General features: G+C 39.7%; 1 pseudogene; it reads right to left on the reverse strand.

The window, feature by feature from the left end:
- LOC127644991 (tripartite motif-containing protein 29-like) overlaps positions 1-16,284 on the reverse strand; it is a 46,848-nt pseudogene that overhangs the window by 27,565 nt on the left and 2,999 nt on the right.

Here is a 16,284-nt window from a genome sequence, read left to right on the forward strand (position 1 = left end):
GGGAACAAGTTGTAAGGAGAGTTGTTTGTAAATGTAAATAATGTTGTACAGTAAAAAGGAGTAAATATGTTATTAACTATATGCCCTAACCCAAACTCCAACCCTAAACCTAATTAGGTAAAGACAATGTTTGTTTGAATGACCAGCCTGAAACAGCAACATTGGCTTATCTAATGACGTGTTTTTCGAAAAATGAAAGACGGAGAGTATTCGGGAAACTTGTTTGAAAACTCATACAGGCCCAGACGAAATCTGTTTGCACACAACTAAGCAGAGAACTCCACAAATTTCTGAAGAATTGCAGCCTCTGTCATTCACAACAATTCTGCACATCCCCCACCTTTTGCCTGTTTGTTTATAAGGGCTGACAATCTTTTAAACATTTTTATTTAATTTATTAAATGGTGTGCTGATTAATTAATCCAGTCTGGTCTAGTTAGGCTACTTAAATCTGATTTTTTATTAATTTTTTTGCTCTTAATTTTTAGCAGTGTCTACCACTTTGCCCCAAACACAGCTATGTTGCCAACTAAAAAAAAAAAAAAAACATCCTTATATTTACAATTTTATTTATAACATATACAGTACATATGCAAATGGCAAAAGTGAAGGTTTATAATCATTAAATTAATTGTGTTTAATAAACCACATAATAATGCAACTACTGAATGACAGCAACTGTGTTTTCATTCAAAATGCTGCCAATCACGCACATCACCGTTTCAAAGATTGTTATGTGGCTGGGCTTCCAGGCAGAACCCAAAACGTTTAGAGCTTCTTATCCAAAACACATCAATCTTTTGCTCCACTGGACTCAATGGGACACTTATCTGCCTTAGACTCCAAGGTTGTATGTGCCATGTGTCCACTAACTCCAATGGACATAATCATGCAGATAACATCAATGGAACAAAAAATGAAAAAGTTTTGTATGCTATTTCACACTTTTATTAAATAAAATATTGAACTGGGACAATAATTATCTGAATTATAGAGAGATTATTTGCAATTTGATAAACATGTTAGTGTGCAATTTTAATACAATTTTAAGGCAAGCTGTGCTAACCATGTAGTCTTAAAGGGGTCATGAGATGAGGAATAAAATATTTTGACATTTAAGAGTTTTTTGACATATTACTATAAAACATACCATAAGTTTCAGAACTGAAAACTTCCTCCTTAATAGAAAAATAAAATGTATTTAAACCTAGCTGCTGAAAAGCCTTGTTTGGAATTTGTGGAAGTTGTGACGTCAAAAGGACAAAATGCATCTGCATATATCTACTTCTTCAGCAAGACATCAACGCCTATGTTTTGCCATTGCACTCTTGGCCCCGCCCACTGGTGCTCAGTCTGTCACAAGTGAAGAGGAGAGAGGGCCTGTCATGGGAGATTCATCCAAAATGTACTTCACAGGACAACTTCATGCCTATCTGGAATTAAATATTTTTTTTACATAAACATGCACTAGATGAATGGCTTTGACCGATATCATCCATCTTGTGCTGTTATTTAAAGATGCAATGTCAAGTTATAACTCTCAAGTCATAACCTCCATTCTGTTCCAATAGAGCTGCTGTTTCTTGCTGTTTTGAAGGCATCCTGGACCATTTTTGCACTCATCTGTTCTATTTTAAATTGTTGGTCTTTTGTAAACATGCACTAGATAGATGTCTTTGATAATGTTGATGCATTTCCGGTGATGTACCGGAAATGCATCAACTGAAGAGTGGTACAAGTGCAACTTTTAAAAACGCATCTGATTCTGCTGCTGTCATTGACTGGGAAATACACATGCCGTTCTGTGTGTAAACAAACACGGAAGATGTGAGATGTGAAGACCAGCGTCTTTGCTTTGGCCTGTTGAAGCCGGTTGAAGCACCCAACATCACCGTGGATTGTATAACGTTTGCATAATTGTTACTGTAACTGAAAGCAGGGCCGGCCCGACCCAATAAACAAACTAAACATTTGTTTAGGGCCCTGTTATTGGTTTGGGGCCCCACCCACCACCCCCATTTATTTTATTTTTTGCCCATCAATTACTCTAATCAACAAAACACACAACCGTATCAATGAAACATAGTATGTTTCATTTCGTATATTTTTCTAAATTAACTAGAATTTTCTAGAAACCTGTAGGGCCCCATACACTATTTTTGTTTAGGGCCCCCAAAACCCTAGGTCCTGACTGAAAGCAAATATTTTGGGTCATTTGTGTGTGCCTTCAGCTACAAATAAGATTATAGTACTTTCAGCTACGTGTAACGTTTTAGTATGCTTAAATACCTTTGGATGAAATCCGCAGATTTTCTCTCAAAATCAGCACATTTAATGTGAAAAAAGTCCAAAGACTCCGTCTGGGCTTCATTAAATTTGCAACTCAGTTTGGTGACACTAGTAATGCAGAAATTACACACTTCACTTTTGAAGGTGATATAAGTGTCTATGGCTACAAAACAAGATACCTCACTTGCCCTCCTCCTGTTGTGCCCTCACCTTTCCACAGCTAGGTGTACTACAATGCCTCCGTCAGTTGTAGCAGAATGGACTGCAGTTAATTAAGCACACAGGACCCTTAATATAATCCATTTTAATTAAACTGAATTTTAATCGGAATGGGGGAGGCAGGGTGGTGTCCAGCAAAGGAGGTTGTTAGCACAGAATAATCCATGTGCTGTCAGTGCAGCCATTATCCTTCTTTTTTCCCATCCCCCCATCCTTTCTCTCTATCCTTTTCTTTTTCTGTTCAGATTTGCTGGTGCCTAATTAATATGGATAGGGCATTAAGCCTTTTGGACTCTGGTGACTCTCATTTCATGACTATTAATGATTTTAATGAACTGCACTAATAACAGTTTTTCTCAGCCATGCTTTCAAGAGCAATCCGCTGAGTATTCAGAGAGGAATGGGGTTTATTGGAATGAAATGTTCAGCATAAATCATTTTGTACAGGCATACTCGCACATAAACAGCCACAAAAAGAGAAAACAGTAAAAAGCAGAACTTTAAACTGCAGAATTTAAACATCAAATAGGGGAGAGTAGATGTAACATGGAGACGTTTGTAACGTGTAATATCTTGGAAACTATAACTATATTTTCTTATCATTTATATAATGGAGGTAGATTTGAACTGGAAGACTGTTTTCTATTTTCCATTATTGTCTGGTTGGGGAATTTTGCCATTCATTTATTGCAATTTGATTAAGAACATGTAACTACAATTTCATTTAGCCAAAAAAAATAAAAATGGATTGATGTTTTTTCATTAATAGAAAGCATTTGATTCTTTGCTATTTAATGAATTGTTTATTGTTTAATTGTTCACATTGTGACCCCATGTAGTGTAACAGAATATTGTTACAAAAGGTCAACATCTTATGTCCTGGGCAATAAAAATAGATATGTCCATAGTTTTTTTTTTTTTTGTGGCTTAAAGTTATGTGCCTATACAGAAAATTACTTCTGAAAATAAACCCAACCTGTGAAATATATTCTGGAGTAAATAGACAACAAGCCCCTGTCTCCCCTATTATAGTATAGAGTGATGGATGCACACTATAATATAATTTGGCCAGCCATGAAGGTTTCATACATTCAAGTTTAGTCTGTAACCTTAAAAATGTCAGAAAAAGAAAAAGAAAAATCTTTTCATTTTTGTATAGTACTTATAAAATGCAGCATTCTCTTTCTCAATATGAAGGTCGATGAATTGTACTGAGGCCAACAGATAGTGATAATGAAAAGAAAGTCTTTACCACAGAAAATCTTTTAATAGCTATATGAATAGCTTTGACAATCAAACTGAAAGAGTGAAAGACTTTTTAATTTTTTTAGAAATAAAAAAAAACCTTTGCCTGTCCATGAGGCGGTGGATACTCAGTGTAGTTTTTCAGTTGCTATTATGATTCTTAAGTCAGGACAACCATAAATCATTTGAACAAGTACAGAATAGATGGCCACAACTTCCTGACCTGGGATTTGAGACTGATTTATAGGTGTGGACATTTATTTGTGCAATTTTAAAGGAAATGTTTAGAGTCAGGAAATCATTGAGTTTGGGGTCCCCATGATGTTTGATTAAAACCAGAATACTAAACATGGAAAACAAGAATTCTTTACATATTGCATTGACACATCACTACGTTGTCCATTATCTGTCCCAGTTTTCATGAATAATCTAAATGAGGTTTATCTCAGTTTTTTTAAAGAGCCCATATTATGCTCATTAACAGGTTCATAATTTTATTTTGGGGTCTACTAGAATAGGTTTATAAGCTTTAATGTTCAAAAACCACATTATTTTTCTCATAGTGTACATTGCTGCAGTACGGTGACCAGGAGGGGACATGTTTGGTTCACTTGGTTTTGTCGTGGCTACGTCATATTAACTCAGTGGGAATGTGATAATAAGTCGTGGCCACGATATAATTTTGTTGAGGTAACGACATCCTTATGTCGTGGCCACGCGAGATCTCATGTTGAGGGAACGACATCCGTCACTGTAACCATACAGCAGTCGGCATGAGATGGAGATGACTTTGACTGGTCAATGATGAATCCGAATATTTAATTCAAGCCAATCAAATTTCCAACAACAAAGACCATTAAACTTAAGAATCTGCTTCAAGTGTCTTTCACTTATATTGTACCCATGTCTTAATGCCAGAGGTCACACTATATCTTTATATGACAGTCCTAATTCAAAGTAAAATGTTATTTCATTAGTCATCTCCATCTCATGCCGACTGCTGTAGCATATGGTTACAGTGACGGATGTCGTTCCCTCAACATGAGATCTCGCGTGGCCACGACATAAGGATGTCGTTACCTCGATAAAATGATATCGTGGCCACGACTTATTATCACGTTCACACAAGTTAATATGACGTTCCCACGAAATAATATGTCGTGGCCACAGAATATTATCACGACAAACCCAAGTGAACCAAACATGTCCCCTCCCGGTCACCGTACTGCAGGACCTCATTTCACTCTCTGTCTGAAACGCTCTGTTGTAGCGCATGCCTCTTTAAAGCCCCACCTTTCTGAAAAGCCCAGTCTGCTCTGATTGGTCAGCTGGCCCAGTCTGTTTTGATTGGTCAAACGCTTACAGCGCATGTCGGAAATGTAACGTCCCTTACCATAACCGAGTTTCAGCTCTGGGTGCTTCCTGCGCAGCGCATTCCTGAGGTGGGCTTTGTGCAAATGTGTTACATAGTGATTTTGTGCAAATTATATCATGGAAGTAATGGCTGTAAACCAGGCATTTCAGACAATTCATCAATTCCTTTGATGTGGACATTGTGCTTTGTAACATGGCAGACCTTTTACATGCACAAACAGCGGTATTACACGCTAAAGGTAAAATCCCAAAAAGCATAATAGGGCCTCTTTTTTTAAAGAATTTACAGACAGCAACTGAGGGACACTGTCAGAGTCCTCAGTTGCTTTTTTTTAATTAATTAATGGATGCTGTACAATGTGTAGAACTTTTTTGTCCACCTATTTTGCTCTGTCTGTGACAAGCGCTTCTTTACAGGGTTTCACCCCAAAATTTTAATTCTCATGATTTACTCGCCCTAATGCCATCCCAGATTTTTAGAAGAATGTTTCAGCTCTGTAGGTCCATACAATGCAAATTAATGGGTGCCAAAATTGTAAAGCTCCAAAATCCACATAAGGGCAACATAAATGTACTCTGTTGGTTAAATCCATATCTTCAGAGGCAAAATAATACGGTGAGAAACGGATTCATATTTAAGTCCTTTTTTTACTATAAATTCTCCTCCCTACTTAGTCAATCTCCACCTCACTTTCACATTTGGTGTTTCACATCCTTCATGCATTTCACCACCTACTGGTCAGGGAGGAGAATTTATTATATAAAATTAAAAAGTTTCTCACCCACACCTATCATATCATGTCTGAACACATGGATTAAACCATTAAACAGTCATATGTTTTACTTTTATGCTCCCTTTATGTGGAGTTTGGAGCCAGTCACTTGAATTGTAAGAACCTACAGAGCTAAAAATATTCTTTTTTTTTTATAATTTGTGTTCTGCTGAAAAAAGAAAGTCACACATATCTGGGATGACATAAGGGTGAGTAAATCATGAGAGCATTTTCTTTTTTGGGTGCACTATCCCTTTAAAGCACATAAAGACAGTATAAAAGTAATTCATACAACTCCAGTGATTAAATCCATGTTTTTAGAAGTGATATGATAGGTGTGGGTGAGAAACAGATAAACATTTAAGACCTTTTTAATACAAATGATCCTCCCTGCCCAGTAGGTGGCGATATGCACGAAGAATTTGAATGGCCAAAACCAAAAGAAGAAGAATTTGAAAGTGGAGATTTATGGTACAAAAAGGAATTCAATATTGATCTGTTTCTGGGGTCGAGGGTGTCGGGTGTGCGGTGGTTTAGAAGTGGAATGACGTCATGACTAGTCGAACTCGACTCAACTAATGGTCTAGATTAGTCGACTATTAAAAATCAGTAGTCAGGCAACCCTTAGTAAGGAAACAGGCCAGCTATAGTATCAAATCTGTGGTTAGACTGCAGTAGTCTCTCATACAGATTAGGGTGCGGACAAAAAAACTGTTCAAACTCATCCTTGACTCCTTCGTCTCCTCCCTCAGTTTCTCCACATCACACCCTCCATGATGATAACACCAAAGAGCTTTTGAACTTTAGGGGAAATGTATTGCTGTATGCTGCATCTGTTGCATTAAAAAGTAATTGTGCAGCTGAATCACTTATCAGTGTACACACGTAGAAAGCAGAAACATGACAGCCCCAGATGTGGTATTCATAAACTAAGCATGGATAATAATATTTGCATGGCATCCTGATATTTTTGCATGCATTGATATGAGATACAATACAGCTCCTTTGAGTAAACACCACATATTGGAAAGCTTGCGCAAATCTCAGTAACCTATATAAACAGCTCTGTAGATTATCATATGTATCTCAATGTACAAGAATTTTATTTCAAACTCTCATAACTGATTTTCCATAAGATAACCTTTTCCACAATTATAGTACTATTAAATCACAATAAAGCCTAATGTGGAAGAAAAACAGAAAGGATATACAGTTATTCATTCCAGTGGAGGCTTTTGGTAGTGTCAATTAGCAGTGATTTTTTATTAAATGCAACTTTCAGTACTTGAATCGTAAAGACATCAAAGGATTGTTTGATGCAACCTTTAGGTTATGTGCCTCATTCAAGGGCATTATTTTAATTGTGAGCCTCTGAAACCTGAGATCACAACTGAAATGCTTGAGTTACCTGGAGTGTAAAATGTTTGGATCCAACCATCACTGGTATTTTGTGTTCTTGTGTCCTTCAGCATGTAATTCTGTTGCTTGTCAATACAACATCCCCTCACACCACTCTTGAGCTTTGAGACTGATAAAACCAGACAAACAAGATGGAAAAATAATCTTGCATCTGCTAACACAAAGCAAGCATGCAGGGATGCACTCAGAGACTACCAAATAATGTATTCTTTGAAAAGCAATCCAGCACTAGAAACACACAACATACAGGACGCAGAAAAAGAAAAGGAATAAAACTCAAAACTAAAATTGTTGAGGTTTCAGATATCTCTTATGCTAAGTTAATGAAAGACCCTGAAAATATAGCATTCATGAACTCTTAAACACTGAAATTCTGAATGGCAATTACATTCTTTATGTCTCATTCTTCGTATCTAACTCTTAAAGACCCCTTTTCTTGTGTTGATGTGTTTTCAGGTTGGATGGAACAGATCACAGATTGTACAACAGTTATTTCTAGTCCTGGAATCGATTTGGATGAGCGGCATTCCAAGTGTGCTGATGTACTGCATTGGGACACCTCACTATTTGGATCATTCAGCCTCCATATGTTTGTGGCTTTCCAAATAGTTTTGGGGAGTTTGAGTCATTGTTCATTTTGATTTTATGTACTAATTCGTCCAGTGACTATTTCTGGAGATTACATATTTACTCCAATAGGTGGATAAAGAAGTGTCTTTTATTTTCACGAGTGAGTCATTTAGTCATTGAGCACGTTTAAATGCACAATAACATGCTGATAACTTTCTCAAATCAGCTTATTTAAAAACTGACAACGTAGGAAATTAGCATTTACATGACTCTTGAAATCATCAGATTATTATCTGCTTTTGACGTCAAACATTAACAGTCATGTGCACAACATTATTGGTAAAGCGGGTGAGAATAATTGCGTTTACATGCACGTTCTTCCACCGATAAATCTTAGCGGTAATAAGCCAACAACGTGTGTGGTCATGTAAACTCATTAGACAGTTTTCCTTTATTGGTGTAAGATCATAAACCTTTAACCTTTTCATGAGTAGGGTCTAAATTCCTCTGCAGTGACCCCTGGAGTGAGTTATTGTTGCATGTGACACTGCACAGCCAGTAGAGGGGGGCAGAGTGCACATGAGCTTTTTTTTATAATTATTATAATTTTATTTATTTTGTATTTCTTGTCATAAAAAAATTCAGTACTATATATAATATAGTAAACATGTTTACAAATGGGTTATGTGTGCTGTACTGTATTTTATTTATTTAGTTTATATAGCTGTAAAAAAAACGAATGAACTAATAATATCAGCAGTCCTGTTTACCTATCTACAGTTGGCTGCCATGTTTTAATGATGTTCTGTCTTCCACGGTTCCGTCCGAAGGATCGAGGAATCATGCTGATTCATTGGGTGTGTTTGTGCTCAAAACAGCAAGAGGCAGAGCAGCTGATGAAACCAAATGGAGTTTCCTTTTCAGAGTTGTAACTTGATACTACGTCTTTTAAAAGCAGCATGAGATACACGACAACGGTCAAAGATGTCTGTGTAGTGCATGTTTATATACAAAAAATGAGCTGAGAGTTCTGAAATTTACAGTATATTTTTATAGTAGAATGGCCTCTTAAATGTCAAAATATCAAGGAAAGTTTATTCCACATGACCCCTTTATAAAAAAAAGCCAATAGATTTCAGTTTATGCAACAGCCCTGCAAAACAACAATTGAGCAATGAAGATACTTTCAAAATTAATTCCAGTCCCATTCGATGTTGGGAAAGGAAAAAATTAACACAGAGTGCAACCAAAGACAAACACAAACACAATGATTTGCTACTTTTTATTGCTTGTTGGAGGCAGGTGGTATTTTTATTTAAAAGGAAAGGGACATTCTCATTTTATGGAACCAACATTTGGTCTGTCAGGGTTGCCGTTTTTAAAAAGACACCCCAATGACCAATAAATCCAGCTCAAAAATCTTTTGACTAGAGCACAGTTTGCAAAGTCTGTTTAAAAGGATTTATCAAAGGAGTTATCTTAATTCTATTAAGTTCCAGAATATTGTCTGTTGTTGGTTGGTCAAACTTAGTTGTGCGATATGGATATGCCAAAACCCCTACATAAATTAAAATTTACAATTTAAATTACCGGTAGCCTAATTCTGTGGGAAATATAAACTAATTTGTACACGTACGATAAATTGTCATTGTGTTTGGTCTGTTTGCCTGAAGATAATGATTGGGCATTTTATATGTGAATTTTGTCAAGTAGGCCTGTCAAGATGATTAAATAACCGTCTGAACGCGGTTATTTGAGACAACCGCAATCATTTGACATTCAATTTCCAATCACATATGAACGGTATGTTTGTGTGTAATTCAGTTAAACTCAGAGTCCAAGCATCACTGAGCTGCACTGCGAAGGTCAACCCGCTCCTATGCTGTAGAGTGTGTAAAACGTTCTGATACCCACGCTGTCAGCAGAGGGTCACGCCAAACTCCTGTGAAAATATAAACTAACAAGTATAAGCTTTAATAATGACCGCAAAGCGAATGTTCATACATGCAGTGTTAATGACGCAGTGACAAAGAGGAAAATGACGGTTACTCTATTATTGTGGAGTGATAAAATGATTAAAGGAAATCTCAAAGGTTTTGCTTCATGACAAATAAGGGCTCGTGGGTTTAATCATAGAGCCTTAAAATAATGTGTGAAAGTGAAGAAATTAGGACAGACATTTTTTACTAATGCATAATATAATATATATATATTTTATTAAAGTAAAAAAAACAAGTGTACATGTAAAATTGACCAAAACTAAAGTTGACCAAAAAGAGAGACATTTAAAAATATTGGTAAAGTATTTAAAAATATTTTGATATTAAAAACGTCATTCATATGTTTTTAAAGCCTTAATAGGAAATCATAGCTAATTCGTATAAAATATTTTTTAACTATATTTATATAGTTTGCATTAGATTTATACACTCACCTAAAGGAATATTAGGAACACCATACTAATACTGTGTTTGACCCCCTTTCGCCTTCAGAACTGCCTTAATTCTACGTGGCATTGATTCAACAAGGTGCTGAAAGCATTCTTTAGAAATGTTGGCCCATATTGATAGGATAGCATCTTGCAGTTGATGGAGATTTGTGGGATGCACATCCAGGGCACTAAGCTCCTGTTCCACCACATCCCAAAGATGCTCTATTGGGTTGAGATCTGGTGACTGTGGGGGCCATTTTAGTACAGTGAACTCATTGTCATGTTCAAGAAACCAATTTGAAATGATTCAAGCTTTGTGACATGGTGCATTATCCTGCTGGAAGTAGCCATCAGAGGATGGGTACATGGTGGCCATAAAGGGATGGACATGGTCAGAAACAATGCTCAGGTAGGCCGTGGCATTTAAGCGATGCCCAATTGGCACTAAGGGGCCTAAAGTGTGCCAAGAAAACATCCCCCACACCATTACACCACCACCACCAGCCTGCACAGTGGTAACAAGGCATGATGGATCCATGTTCTCATTCTGTTTACGCCAAATTCTGACTCTACCATCTGAATGTCTCAACAGAAATCGAGACTCATCAGACCAGACAACATTTTTCCAGTCTTCAACTGTCCAATTTTGGTGAGCTCTTGCAAATTGTAGCCTCTTTTTCCTATTTGTAGTGGAGATGAGTGGTACCCGGTGGGGTCTTCTGCTGTTGTAGCCCATCCGCCTCAAGGTTATGCATGTTGTGGCTTCACAAATGCTTTGCTGCATACCTCGGTTGTAACGAGTGGTTATTTCAGGCAAAGTTGCTCTTCTATCAGCTTGAATCAGTCGGCCCATTCTCCTCTGACCTCTAGCATCAACAAGGCATTTTTGCCCACAGGACTGCCGCATACTGGATGTTTTTCCCTTTTCACACCATTCTTTGTAAACCCTAGAAATGGTTGTGCGTGAAAATCCCAGTAACTGAGCAGATTGTGAAATACTCAGACCAGCCCATCTGGCACCAACAACCATGCCACGCTCAAAATTGCTTAAATCACCTTTCTTTCCCATTCTGACATTCAGTTTGGAGTTCAGGAGATTGTCTTGACCAGGACCACACCCCTAAATGCATTGAAGCAACTGCCATGTGATTGGTTGATTAGATAATTGCATTAATGAGAAATTGAACAGGTGTTCCTAATAATCCTTTAGGTGAGTGTATATTTGAAGTTAAATATGTACAAATATGTTATAAAATGTGTTAAAAAATATAACAATTTATGACAATTAATTGCAAAAGCCCTTAATGAGACAATTAATCGTCACAGCCTTAAAACAGGCAATAAATTATCATAATCGCAATTATTTGTTTGACAATTAATCATCAGTCATAATCGTGACAGACCTATTGTCAAGTCAAAGCAGAGCTAAGAGACGTTGGAGCCACAAAACTCCAATTTTGAAGTCATGGGACCTTAAGCTTAAGTTTCTCCATTAAACGTCTCACGCTCCACAACAAACCTGCGTTTGGGATGCAGAACAGGCCTTGAGGATTTAAAATGTTGGAAAGGTATTAAATTAATTTGCCCTCCACCCAAGCAGTAAGCCCACTCAACATAACATTAAACTCAGCTGCAGCACTCTCTGTGTGCTGAATTAGTGATGGTTGTGTTCAGGGCTTAATACAGGCCAAACGGCATTTAACTGAAAATGTAATGGAAATAGAAAGTGCCAATGAGGTGAGACAAGGGAGAGGCAGGGAAATTGCTAACCTGGCTCCCATGCTACAGGGTAGAAATGATATCGATTCACTTTAAATTGTCTCCTGTACAAGGAAAGAGTGTCAGGGGAGACAGCTGGAGGTGATGAGGTGCCATGTGCGACTACTGGCACTTTGAATGCTGCCTGAAGTATAGGACTTTGGATGCAGAATGATATACTACCATACTACTCCTGCTTGGAATGCAGAGTGCATGTGTAGTATTACGGTACATATTTATAGCAAAATGGATTAAAATTTAAATGTTAAACTATTCTATTTATTTCAGAGATAGTTATTGGACTCCTCTCTGTGATTAGATTACAATATCTGCAGGCCATTTTTGTATGTGACCTTTTAATTTTTTGCTGTCTCATGAATAGATTACGTATGTGTTTCATAATTGTTTTACCGTTTAAATATAGCTGAAAAGCCTAAAATACATTTTAAATACACATATATTTTGGAGCATAATTTCTGCACTACCAGTGGCACCAAAAATAATAAATTACTCTTCCCATACTCTGTTGTTTGGCAAAACTGGTAGTCCCGTCCAAAACTCATGCTATTGATATAGCCAGTCGGGTGGCCTAGACAACCAGATTGTAATTCTGTTTGGTTCTGCTAGTGGTGCAGAAATCACATACTCAACATTTTACTTTTTTTTTAACTTTAAATCAGCATCAATAAACAGCAGGTTACCTTTGCGACGACTTGCCCAACATAGTATGGGATGTTGCCCTCATACCACAAAGTGTTATATTCGTTGTTGTTGTTGTTGCCCCATGCAATACTGGTAAAACTTTTCAATTTTCAAGACTTTGTGTTTATACAGAAACTGGCTTTCAAAAATAAAAATAACCCATGAGTAATATTAACTAGGGTAAAATAAGTGTGACATCTAGCGCCAGTCTACCCCACTATGTACTAAGTTGTAGGCAGTTCATTAGAACTCAATTCTGACCATTCCCTCTGTCTCAAGAGTACTGCTATGCTAAATTGTACATGAATTTTGAAAACGACAGACTTTCCTCATCCAGCAAGGCTTAATATTTCATCACTGAAATGATTAAGAATGTGGTATTTGCCTGTACAGTTCTAATTTAAGTTGTAATCAAGTGTGACTAACATTTCCCCTTGAAAGCATTCTGAGCTCATTCGAAACAGGTGTGGTGCAAATATGTCTACCCATATCAAGTCGGTCTAAACACAATATAGAGCATCAACAAATGCATGATGTGGTTTCATTGCATCCTTGCTCATCTGCCCTTAGGGTTTTAGGATGTGCTTCATTTCTAAGAGACCATCAGTTACAGGCCCATTTTATCATCTGTGTCCATCCTATTCCCAATTTCTGCCATCAGCATGACTCCAGAGACGCCTGCAGGAGCCCCATCTGCCAGCTGTTCCTGGGCCTAGAAAGCAAGCTTTTTTACTGGGCAATCTTCTCAACCAGCCCCCTTTGATTCTTCTGATAGAGCAGAAATAAGCCTGCAGCAGCAACATGAAGAGGACCTACAACTGAGCCTTGGGGATTCCAAAAGTTTTGATGGTCATGTTACTCACCTTCCTTCTGGCTATTATGTAGCTGCTATCTTACGGTAAGTAGATTGGTTAAAGGGTGGTTAAGACAACCAACATACAAACAAATACAAAAAAACATGCAGGGAATGGTGTTGATATAATTTTCTCATGGAGATGGATGCCAAACTTTATCAAGCTTGAGTGCAGAGCTTCCTGTGGAAATGAGAGTGGGATTAAGTTTTATGCTCGCTGACTCAAAGGGAAATATTCATTAGAACTGCCTTGGATGTCTGATTGCAGGATAGTGAATGTAGGTCATAAAACTCTAGAAATTTTTACAGCAGTGTATAATTCTCTCAAAAGTAGGTTGTGATGAATCCTACAGAATGACACCTACAGTGTGCTAAACTTAAGTATTAGCGTTCAGTGGCCCTGATGGTGTTTAGGCAAGGGATAAAGCTAAAGCTGTCTTCTAATAGATTCAATATCGTCATAGTTACTGTTGTAACCTCAATTCCCTGATGGAGGGAATGAGACGTTGTGTCGAATGAAGTGACACAAGGGGTCTTTCTTGAGAGCCTCTTAAAGCGGCTGGGGCTCTCTTAATGCCATAGATGTGTCGGGAAAGGCGTCCTTTTCCATTCCTATTCTTTCAAGGGGAAAAGGCTCTGTGGAGACCACAACCTGCCCAGACTGGTGGGAGGTATTTTGTGGCCAATACACACGGGAGTTGTCAGGCCACACATGGACATGGTGCAGTGGTAGATAATGCCTGATAAGGGAGGAGTTACTACAGACATGGCGACCGGGGGGCAGCGGGGACTGCCCAAGGGAGAAGTGGGTCCTGCCAGCAGGGGGACCGTACTGCGGAAAATACATCACAGGGAGTTGCCTGAAGTGGGAACTATGCATGTGAAGCCCAAGCCCAACATGGAGCACTTGACTCGTGGTGGGTCTGGCGGTGAATTCCTCCGCAATTCCTCCGCAAGCCAGAGGAAGAGGGAAGAAGAACATCCAGGAAGCGAGAGCTTAGTGGCTAACCTGGGAGAGAAGGCGCACTGGATAAACTTGGTGAAGGGTGCAAGGTGCAAGCGGAACACCCGGCTTTTCCATATTACCAAGTTCTACATGTTTGGACCTGACAAAACATGGGACGAGACCGACTCAACCCTGAGGTTGTAGAATCTAGCAAAGGTGTTGGGTGTTGCCCAGCCTGCTGCTCTGCAGAGGTCTGCTAGGGAGGTGCCGTAGGCCAGTGCCCACGAGGAAGCCACACTCCATGTAGAGTGTGCTCAAACCCGCAAGGAGGCACGGTGGGCACGGCCTGGGTGAGATAGGCTAGGGAGATAGCATCAATGACCCAATGAGCTAACCTCCGTTTGGAGACGGCGTTCCCTTTCCGCTGTCCGCTAAAGCAGGTAAAGAGCTGCTCAGAGCATCTAGGAGCCATGCATGCGGTCCACATAGATATGCAAAAGTAGCGGTCTTAGGATGAGGTGAGCATCTGCCGGACTGAGCTCCAGGCAAGTGGCGCTGACAGAGAACACTTGCAGTTCCTCAACCCTCTTGATGGAAGCAAGCACGATCAGGAGGGCCGTCTTTGAGGAGAGTACTTTGAGCTCGACTGAATCAAGTGGCTCGAAGGAGGGTCTCTGAAGGTCTGAGAGGACCACTGAGAGATATCAGGAGGGGAACAGGCTTGGCCGGGAAGGTTCAACCTCCGGGCGCATCTTAAGGAACCTGATAATCAAGTCATGCTTACCAAGGGACTTGCAGTCCAATGCATCATGGTGGGCTGCGATAGCAGCAACATACACCTTCAAGGTGGAGGGGGACAGCCTCCCCTCCAATCTCTCTTGCAGGAATGAAAGCACTGACCGAACTGCGCATCTCTGCAGGTCTTCAGATGTGGAAGAGCACCATTTGAGGGCATAATGCTGCCTAGCTCTGGCTTTGTTAATTGTGTCTACGACTGCAGGTGGTAGACCGCTTAAGTCTTCCGCGTCCCGTCCAGGGGCCAGACATGGAAGTTCCAGAGGTCTGGGCGCGGGTGCCAGAGGGTGCCACGAGGGGCTTCCATTAGGGATGGGGGTGGAGCCTCCACTCTCTGCTGTGGATGACCTGTTGTGACAGCGCATCTGCCATCATGTTGTGGTCACCCGGGATGTGAGTGGCATACAGTGACCTGAGTCACGGCTGACTCAAAAGGAGGAGATGGCGGATGAGTTGTGACATATGACGAGAGTGCAGGCCACCTTGGCGATTTATGTACGCTACCGTCATAGTGCTGTCTGAACGAACCAAGACGTGCTTGCCCCGAACTAGCGGGGAAAACCTCAGCAGGGCAAGGAATACAGCCAACAACTCGAGGCAGTTGATGTGCCAATGCAGGCGGGGCCCCATCCAGGAGGCAGCAGCTGCATGCCCATTACACACGGCGTCCCAACCCCGTTGTGAGGCGTCTGCGGTGACCACGACACATCTGGACACCTGCTTTAGGGGGACTCCTGTCCGCAGAAAACAGAGGTCTGTCCAAGGTTTGAAAGTCTGATGGCAGGAAGGGGTGATTACACCCCAGGAGTCCCCCTAAAGCAGGTGTCCAGACGTGTCGTGGTCACCGCAGACGCCTCACAACGGGGTTGGGACGCCGTGTGTAATGGGCATGCAGCCGCTGCCTCCTGGA

This window comes from Xyrauchen texanus, chromosome 1 (genome assembly GCF_025860055.1).
Source record: "Xyrauchen texanus isolate HMW12.3.18 chromosome 1, RBS_HiC_50CHRs, whole genome shotgun sequence".
Classification (NCBI taxonomy): Eukaryota; Metazoa; Chordata; class Actinopteri; order Cypriniformes; family Catostomidae; genus Xyrauchen; species Xyrauchen texanus.